The following is an 11,105-nucleotide window of genomic DNA, read 5'->3' on the forward strand; positions in this document are numbered from 1 at the left end:
TCTGGACCTGCCTAAGAGGCAAGAGACCATTGTTTTGGGGGGTGCAAGGAGAGGGGATACAGAGCACTGCTTAAATGAGCTCCAGAGATGGGCGTGAAATGTTAATGCTCTTGCTGCAGCCACTAAGAAGCCTGTGTGCAAGCACAGGTCATTATCCACACCTCCCCTCCCAGGAGCCTGTGCAGCCCGCCACTGCCAGGGTCCCATGATTCAGGGCCAACCTCTCTGGGAGAACACACGGCACGCCTCAGGCTGGTGTGATGTCACACCATTCTCTGCCACCACAGGCTCAACCCGCGTGCCATACCTCTCCCTCCCCTGGGCCTGAGTGAGCCAGAGCCCCCTAATCAGGGGCTCCTTTAACCCCGTCCTGTCTGGGCAAAGAACAGACGCCCTCAGGCGACCTACACGCAGAGGCAGGGCCAAATCCAAAGCTGAACCCCAGGAGCTGTGTGAACAAAGAAGAGAAAGGGAAATCTTCCCCAGCAGCCTCAGGAGTAGTGGATTAAACCTCCACAATCAACTTGATGTACCCGGCATCTGTGGAATACTTGAATAGACAACGAATCATCCCAAAATTGAAGCAGTGGACTTTGGGATCAACTGTAGACATGGGGTTTGCTTTCTGCATCTAATTTGTTTCTGGTTTTATATTTATCTTAGTTTAGAATTTACAGCTTATTATCATTGGTAGATTTGTTTATTGATTTGGTTGCTCTTTTCCTATTTTATATATATATTTTTTTTTTTTTTCCTTTTTCTCTTTTTGTTAGTGTGTATATGTATGCTTCTTTGTATGATTTTGTCTGTATAGCTTTTCTTTTACCATTTGTCCTAGGGTTCTGTCTGTCCATTTTTTTTTTTTTTTTTTAGTATACTGTTTAGTGCTTGTTATCATTGGTAGATTTGTTTTTTACTTTTGTTGCTCTCTTCTTTCTTTCTTTTTATATTACTTTAAATTTTCTTTATTTTTAATAATTTTTTTTATTTTAGTAGCTTTATGTATTTTATTTTATCTTTTCTTTCTTCCTTTCTCCCTTTTCTTTCTTTCTTTCTCTCTTTCTTTCTCTCTCTCTCTCTCTCTCTCTCTCTCTCTCTTTCTTTCTTTCTTTCTTTCTTTTCCTACCTTTTCTTCGGAGCTGTGTGGCTGACAGGGTCTTGGTGCTCTAGCCGGGTGTCAGGCCTGAGCCTCTGAGGTGGGAGAGTCGAGTTCAGGACATTGGACCACCAGAGACCTCCCAGCCCCACGTAATATCAATCGGCGAGAGCTCTCCCAGATATCTCCATCTCAATGCTAAGACCCAGCTCCACTCAACAGCCAGCAAGCTACAGTGCTGGACACCCTATGTCAAAAAACTAGCAAGACAGTAACACAACCCCACCCATTAGCAGAGAGGCTGCCTATAATCATAACAAGTTCACAGACATCCCAAAACACACCAACAGATGTGGTCCTGCCCACCAGAAAGACAAGACTCAGCCTCATCCACTAGAACACGGGCACTGGTCCCTCCACCAGGAAGTCTCCACAACCCACTGAAACAACCTTATCCACTGGGGGCAGACACCAAAAACAACGGGAAATACAAACCTGCAGCCTGCAAAAAGAAGACCCCAAACACACGAAGTTAAGCAAAATGAGAGAAATACACAGCAGATGAAGGAGCAAGGTAAAAACCTACCAGACCAAACAAAGGAAGAGGAAATAGGCAGTCTACCTGAAAAATAATTCAGAGTAATAATAGTAAAGATGATCCAAAATCTTGGAAATAGAATGGAGAAAATACAAGAAATATTTAATACATTTAAACCTAGAAGAACTAAAGAGAAAACAAACAACGATGAACAACACAATAAATGTAATTAAAATTCTCTAGAAGGAATCAATAACAGAATAACTGAGGCAGAAGAATGGACAAGTTACCTGGAAGATAAAATAGTGGAAATAACTACCACAGAGCTGAATAAAGAAAAAAGAATGAAAAGAATTGAGGACAGTCTCAGAGACCTCTGGGACATTAAATGCACCAACACTCGAATTGTAGGGGTCCCAAAAGAAGAAGAGAAAAAGACAGGGACAAAAAATATTTGAAGAGATTATAGTTGAAAACTTCCATAATATGGGAAAGGAAATAATCAAGTCCAGGAAGCATAGAGAGTCCCATACAGGATAAATCCAAGGAGAAACATGCCAAGACACATATTAATCAAACTATCAAAAATTAAATAAAAAGAAAAAATATAAAAGCAGCAAGGGAAAAACAACAAATAACGTACAAGGGAATCCTGATAAGGTTAACAGCTAGATTTTTCAGCAGAAACTCTGCAAGCCAGAAGGGAGTGGCAGGACATATTTAAAGTGATGAAAGGGAAAAACCTACAACCAAGATTACTCTACCCAGCAAGGATCTCATTCAGATTCGACGGAGAATTTAAAACCTTTACAGACAAGCAAAAGCTAAGAGAATTCAGCACCACCAAACCAGCTTTACAGCAAATGCTAAAGGAACTTCGCTAGGCAAGAAACACAAGAGAAGGAAAAGATCTACAATAAAAAACCCAAAACAATTAAGAAAATGGTAATAGGAACATCCATATCAATAACTAACTTAAATGTAAATGGATTAAATGCTCCAACCAAAAGACATAGACAGGCTGAATGGATACAAAAACAAGACCCAAACATATGCTGTCTACAAGAGACCCACTTCAGACCTAGGGACACATACAGACTGAAATTGAAGGGATGGAAAAAGATATTCTGTGCAAATGGAAATCAAAAGAAAGCTGGAGTAGTAATTCTCATATCAGACAAAATAGACTTTAAAATAAAGACTATTGCAAGAGAAAAAGAAGGACACTAGATAATGATCAAGGAATCAATCCAAGAGAAGATACAACAATTGTAAATATTTATGCACCCAACATAGGAGCACCTCAATGCATATGACAAATGCTAACAGCCATAAAAGGGGAAATCAATGGTTACATAATCATAGTAGGGGACTTTAACAACCCACTTTCACCAATGGACAGATCACGCAAAATGAAAATAAATAAGGAAACACAAGCTTTAAAAGATGTATTAAACAAGATGGACTTAGTTGATATTTATAGGACATTCCACCCAAAAACAACAGAATACACTTTCTTCTCAAGTGCTCATGGAACATTCTGCAGGATAGATCATATCATGGGTCACAAGTCAAGCCTTGGTAAATTCAAGAAAATTGAAATCGAATCAGGTACCTTTTCTGACCACAACACTATGAGACTAGATATCAATTACAGGAAGAAATCTAGATATCAATTAAAGGAAGAAATACAAACACATGGAGGCTAAACAATACACTACTTAATAACCAAGAGATCACTGAAAAACTCAAAGAGGAAATCAAAAAATACCTAGAAACAAATGACAGTGAAAACACGATGACCCAAAACCTATCATATGCAGCAAAAGCAGTTCAAAGAGGGAAGTTTATAGCAATACAATTGTACCTCAAGAAACAAGAAACATCTCAAATAATCAACCTAACCTTACACCAAAAGCAATTACAGAAAGAGGAACAAAAAAACCCAAAGTTAGCAGAAGGAAAGAAATCATAAGATCAGACCAGAAATAAATGAAAAAGAAATGAAGGAAACAATAGCAAAGATCAATAAAACTAAAAACTGGTGTCTGAGAAGATAAAGAAAATTGATAAACCATTATCCAGACTCATCAAGAAAAAAAGAGAGAAGACTCAAATCAACAGAATTAGAAATGAAAAAGGAGAAGTAACAACTGACACTGCAGAAATACAGAAGATCATGAGAGATTACTGCAAGCAACTATATGCCACTAAAATGGACAACCTTGGAGAACTGGAAAAATTCTTAGAAAAGCACAAGCTTCCGAGACTGAACCAGGAAGAAATAGAAAATATGAACAGACCAGTCACAAGCACTGACATTGAAACTGTGATTAAAAATCTTCCAACAAACAAAAGTCCAGGACCAGATGGCTTCACAGGTGAATTCTATCAAACATTTAGAGAAGAGATAACACCTATCCTTCTCAAACTCTTCCAAAATATAGCAGAGGGAAGAACAATCCCAAACTCATTCTACGAGGCCACCATCACCCTGATACCAAAACCAGACAAAGATGTCACAAAGAAAGAACACTACAGGCCAATATCACTGATGAACATAGATGCAAAAATCCTCAACAAAATACTAGCAAACAGAATCCAACAGCACATTAAAATGATCATACACCATGGTCAAGTGGGAGTTTATCCCAGGAATGCAAGGATTCTTCAATATATGCAAATCAAACAATGTGATAAACCATATTAACAAATTGAAGGAGAAAAATAATATGATCATCTCAATAGATGCAGAAAAAGCTTTCAACAAAATTCAACACCCATTTATGATAAAATCCCTCCAGAAAGTAGGCATAGAGGGAACTTATCTCAACATAATAAAGGTCATATATGACAAACCCACAGCCAACATTGTTCTCAGTGGTGAATAACTGAAACCATTTCCACTACCATCAGAAACAACACAAGGTTGCCCACTCTCACCATTTTGGAAGTTTTAGCCACAGCAATCAGAGAAGAAAAAGAAAAAAAAGGAAACCAAATTGGAAAAGAAGAAATAAAGCTATCACTGTTTGCAGATGACATGATACTATACATAGAGAATCCTAAAGATGCTACCAGAAAACTACTAGAGCAAATCAATGAATTTGGTAAAGTAGCAGGATACAAATTTAATGCACAGAAATCTCTTGCATTCTTATAAACTAATGACGAAAAATCTGAAAGAGAAATTAAGAAAATACTCCCATTTACCATTGCAGCAAAAAGAATAAAATACCTAGGAATAGACCTACCTAAGGAGACAAAAGACCTGTATGCAGAAAACTATAAGACACTGATGAAAGACATTAAAGATGATACAAACAGATGGAGAGATATACCATGTTTTTGGATTTGAAGAATCAATATTGTGGAAATGGCTATACTACACAAAGCAACCTACAGATTCAATGCAATCCCTATCAAACTACCAATGGCATTTTTCACAGAACTAGAACAAAAAATTTCACAATTTGTATGGAAACACAAAAGACCCCGAATAGCCAGAGCAACCTTAAGAAAGAAAAATGGAGCTGGAGGAATCAGGCTCCCTGACTTCAGACTATACTACAAACCTACAGTAGTCAAGACAGTACAGTACTGGCACAAAAATAGAAATATAGATCAGTGGAACAGGATAGAAAGCCCAGAGATAAACCCACACAATATGGTCATCTTATCTTTGACAAAGGAGGCAAGAATATACAATGGAGAAAAGACAGCCTCTTCAATAAGCAGTGCTGGGAAAACTGGACAGCTACATGTAAAAGAATGAAATTAGAACACTCTCTAACACCATACAAAAAAATAAACCAAAATGGATTAAAGACCTAAATGCAAGGCCAGACACTATAAAACTCTTAGAGGAATACATAGGCAGAACACTGTATGACATAAATCATAGCAAGATCCTTTTTCACCCACCTCCTAAAGAAATGGTAATAAAAACAAAAATAAACAAATGGGACCTAATGAAACTTAAAAGCTCTTGCACAGCAAAGGAAACCATAAACAAGACAAAAAGACAACCCTCAAAATGGGAGAAAATATTTGCAAATGAAGCATCTGACAAAGGATTAATCTCCAAATTATACAAGCAGCTCATGTAGCTCAATATCAAAAAAAACAAACAACCCAATCCAAAAATGGGCAGAAGACCTAAATAGACATTTCTCCAAAGAAGATATACAGATTGCCAACAAACATATGAAAGGATGCTCAACATCCCTAATCATTAGAGAAATGCAAATCAAAACTACAATGAGGTATCACCTCACACCGGTCAGATGGCCATCATCAAAAAATGTACAAACAATAAATGCTGGAGAGGGTGTGGAGAAAAGGGAACACTCTTGCATTGTTGGTGGGAATGTAAATTGATACAGCCACTATGGAGAACAGTATGTAAGTTCCTTAAAAAACTAAAAATAGAACTACCACATGCCCCAGCAATTCCACTACTGGGCATATACCCTGAGAATGAATGAATGGATAAAGAAGATGTGGCACATATATACAATGGAATATTACTCAGCCATGAAAAGAAACGAAATTGAGTTATTTGTAGTGAGATGGATGGACCTAGAGACTGTCATACAGAGTGAAGTAAGTCAGAAAGCAAAAAACAAATGCTGTATGCTAACATATACATATGGAATCTAAAAAAGAATGGTTCTGAAGAACCTAGGGGCAGGACAGGTATAAAGATGCAGATGTAGAGAATGAAGTTGAGGACACGGGGAGGGGGAAGGGTAAGCTGGGATGAAGTGAGAGAGTGGCAATGACATATATACGCTACCAAATGTAAAATAGATAGCTAGTGGAAAGCAGCCGCATAACACAGGGAGATCAGCTTGGTGCTTTGTGTCCACCTAGAGGGGTGGGATAGGGAGTGTGGGAGGGAGATGCAAGAGGGAGGAGATACGGGGATAAACGTGTATATATATAGCTGATTCATTGTGTTATACAGCAGAAACTAACACACCATTGTAACACAATTATACTCCAATAAAGATATTTTAAAAAAAAAGTTGTTGTGTCCTGATTTCATGCTTGTGTAGGCTACTCCTTCTGCCTTGAAGTGCCATATTCTCCCCTGATTTTATCTTCACTTTTTCAATGACAACTCTCATTCCAGATGAATCCTGGAAATCACATCCTCTGGGAAATGTCTCCTGACTTCTTTTCCTGAAATAGATGCACTTTCTCTCCACTCTCTTGGCTCTGGGTGCCGTCTCACTGTGGTAGATCGATTGCAGGCACGGCCCCAGTTGTTCATGCTACCCTCTTTCATATTATTTGCAGTGTAACTTTGGACCTCTTCCCAACAAGTCTATTTCCCTATCCGTTGAATCTGCGTTAGCTTTGTGACTTGCTTTGTCCAATAGAATGCAGAAGAACAACGGTTTGTCAGTTCCAAGCTAGATCTCAGAAAGACTGCATTGCTTGGAATCAAGGACTTGAGAGATCCTAATCAGAAGACAGTAATTCAGTGCCTGGTTTCTCCATTCAGGCATCTACCATCATGGTGGTTCATAAGAAAGATGACAAAATACAGATATATTGAGACCATGCTACACTGAAGAATTTCGCTGACATTGGCCGGTAACTGTACCCTGAGGCTAAGTGGTCTTGGACAGCATCTTTGTGACCAACTGTTTATCAGGCTGATTCTGAGAACTGGGTATTATCAAATATGTATGACTGATGAGGGCAAAACAAAAGCAAACAAATTGTTTACATATATACCCTATAGGATTCTCTCAATCATAAAAGGATGCTCATAATGATTTCTTTGACCACTGTCAGTGTTCATTAATTAACAGAAAAGATTACTGGGGAATATGAATTACTTTGTAGTGTTTGTCTATTTAGTGACATAATTATAGTCTTGGCAGAACTCTGAAAGGACACAAATAACAACATCTCAAGTTGCCAGGTGCCTTGAAATTGAAGGCTTTTTGCTTGGTGACTGACAATTCTGGCAAAGCTCTGTGAAAAACACTGGACATATAATGTCCCAAGAAGGAGAAATCACCACATCTGAGAAAAACATCAGTGTGCTTGGATCCATGAATCAAAGGGAACAAAATGCTTTTGGGGGGTGGCAGTTGTGGCTCCAATAGGAGGTTTCAGATTTCTCGATTATCAGAGTCGAGCTGGGGTATTCGGTTCTCGGAAGGAAAAAAGGTGAAGTGCAGATGGAGCTCATTCCTCCTTCTCTACCACCTTCCCTGAAGCCCCTGTATTAATCCTACTATGCTCTTCAGATGCCTTCACTCCAGAGGTGAAGCATGGGCATGCCAATAGCGTTCATCATCTGGGATTTTTCTTAACATCAGACATACGATCCTCTTCTCAGGTTAATATTTCTGGCCTAAAAATTTTCCAACACAGAAAAGGATGTGGAGGTAGCTTTTGAATTATAGCACAACAATTCATATGCATGCATACATACCAATGGTTAGTTTTCCAAATGGCAATGATAGACAGTCATAGTAGCAGCCTATAATTCTAGTATTTAATATAGAAATTCAGGTGCACCTTCCTGCAAACACCACATTCAGGATAGTGAAATTATTCCCAGGGAGGAGGTCAGGAAAATCTAGGATTCCAAAGGGACAGTATATATTTCTGAGAGTGAAAAGTGGCTCTATCTAGTTTTGTAAGCAAAAGCTTGAGGTGCCTCCCCTCATACCCTGCATTAGATCATGTTCCACTCTCTCACTGCATAAGTTAAGAATTGTGGTGGTAGCTTGAAACAGAGACTACAAACAGTAGCTCTCTATGAATAAAGAAATTTAATTCTTCTTTATGTAAAATAAATCCAGAGCAAAATTATCTCCATGGAGTCTTCTGCTATCTTTCCATTTACCATCTTCTGCATGAGGCTTCTGTCCTCAAGGTCACCTGCTAGTTCAAAATAGCTACTGAATGCCCAGGCATCACAACTACGTTCCAACATGGAAAGAAAGAAAGTGGAAGAGAAAATCAGATTTTTCTTAGTTGCATGCCATTTTTTAAAAAGAAGCTACCCTGAAAATCCTTACCAAAAATTTCTACTTAATACTATCGGCCAGAATGTAGCCACTTGTCTATCTGGCTGACAGGTATGCTGGGAAATGTAGTCTTTCAGCTGGACACATTAGTGGCTCGAATTAGTTTGGGGTTCTATTACTAAGAAATGAGTACAGAATGGATATTCAGAGGACAACTAGCCAAATCTGTTCTCCTAAGTTAGGGATATAAGAAAGGAAGGTGTCAAAATAAGCTGACTGTGAACAAATGGAGGTGATAAAGGGAAAGGGCAGGAGGGCCAGTTTAGTCACCAAGATCCTAAAATTTTGGCTGAAGACTGGAGCAGTCCAGAAGTCACTAGTGGAATCCCATTTTAAGAAGCTCAGGGTTTAGGACAAGAAAAGTAGAAAGCTATGCTGTTCTGTAAATACCACTTCCTGGTTTGGGTACCCTGTCCAGGAAGAGAGCTTTAGGATAAATTTAGGTCAAGATTTTTGGCCCCAAATGGCAGAAGCTCTCAGTCAACAGTAAATGCAAGATTTACGCCTCCACATCCAGCTGAAGATCTTGTTCTCAGAGTCTTTACCTTGTCTGAAATCTATTCATTGCAATGAACCCCTGGAGTTACACATCTCTAATCCTTGGAACCAAAGAGTTAGAAACTTTCAATGATGGAATAAATCAAATGTTAAAAGCAAATTCTACTAGACATGTAGACACTTCCTCCTCGGCACCTGGCTCTCCTAGCATATGTTCACAAGGACCCCAGGAATGATACCACTAGATTTCCTTCTTATATTTTACCATTCAGGAAGATCCTGGTTTGCTTTTGATCTCTGCTTCAAGGTGGGTGACGGAAGAGTGATGTGTGAGCACCTTTTTCAGTGTTCAGTTTGCTTTAAAAATGTGTTATGGAAACTGAACTTTCTAAGCTATAACATAGCTTAGTGCAATGCAGACCACAATAGGCAACGCTATTATGTCAAGGTAAAGTGTCGGGTTCTGCAAGGAGAGGACGGAGAGTATTGCTCTACACTGAGAACTTCTGGATTAGAGAAAAAGAGGTGCGGTGGGAATCCCACCCCTTTTTAAAATTCTAACGGAGAGTCAAAGTGCAGGAGAAAAATAGATCTGATCAAGTAAAGGAACTTCACTGCAGTGGGGGTGGATTTTCCTGTTTAGGAAGATTTAGAAGGAGAACTATTCTCATTGAGAGAGTTGAACTAGGATATTAACAGCTTTCTGGGAAGAATACAGGAATCTTTGACTCTCATGCACCAAGGAATTAGTAAACCAAGTAAAGCGGGAGATGGGGGTATGACCTGTAAAGAGGTGCCATGTGCCAGATCTCAAATCCCACTGCAGAGACGCTGATCTGCAAGACAAGGCAGAGATAACTAAAACCAAAAGAATGAGGAAAACCAACTTTGGGAGAGGGTTCTCTACCCCAGGAATATGTCTGAGGAAATATGCACTTATCCTCAAAGGGGGTGATTTACATTCACTCACTTGACTCTTGGAGAACTTGGGGGAAATATGGCTCACGCTGTCTTAAGTTGCTTTGAGAGAGGAAATCATTGTCTTGGAGAAACCGATTCAAGACACTTTCCTACCTTCTGTGAAAACTGAACATCTAGAGAACTCTGTATTATTTTGCAGGGGTGCAGTTTTTCCAAGAGATATGGAGGGATGATATTTTGAGATACCTCATAATATTTGTTTGTTTCTTTCTAATTCTTTTCCAGGCTCTTCTCTCCTCCATGAAGTGTTGAGCCCAGTGCATCTGGAGAGAAGTGTGATCAGGCAGAAACTAGAGGAAAAAAGAGGTGTCTTTTTAACATAAGAAAGACACCTAGCATTTCTTTCTAGCATTGCAGGGAGCACTTGGTTAGAAAAAATTCTCCCAGATAGTAGAAGAAAAGGAAAGACAAAGAGGGTAGAGATAAGAGGAGTGAAGATGTTGGGGTTCTGTTTATGGGACTGGATGTGAAGGGGCCACATGGACGAGAATGAAAAGTGCCACAGAATAGGGCCACCCATGAAAGACACTGCTTGTATTCCCAGAGGTTGCAGGGTAATTGAGTCAGCCTATGGCCAACTACCCAGCCTCAGCCCCAGTAAGGACCATACACAGAGGTTGCCCTGGATCTATACTAACTTTTCTTTCCCCCAACATTGTAGGACGACTTCCCTTTGCAATAGCTAGATGCAGATGGAGAGTTCCTGTGTCATGATGTTGGTGAAAATACATTGCATCATAAACAAATCTTCAGAGTAGTCATCCCTCTTATCTACCTACTTCTCTACTTCCCCAGTCATATTTGATACCACGCTATTTCTTTTCTCTCTTCCCTGACCAGAGGGCATTTGCACATGCTGTCCCTGCTATCTGGAATACTCCTCTCACCTGCCCACTTGCCCCTGCCACTCCCTCCTTAAAACACACACATGTTC

This window comes from Monodon monoceros, unplaced genomic scaffold, assembly GCF_005190385.1.
Source record: "Monodon monoceros isolate NGI ecotype Baffin Bay Population unplaced genomic scaffold, NGI_Narwhal_1 Super_Scaffold_6, whole genome shotgun sequence".
NCBI classification, from domain to species: Eukaryota; Metazoa; Chordata; class Mammalia; order Artiodactyla; family Monodontidae; genus Monodon; species Monodon monoceros.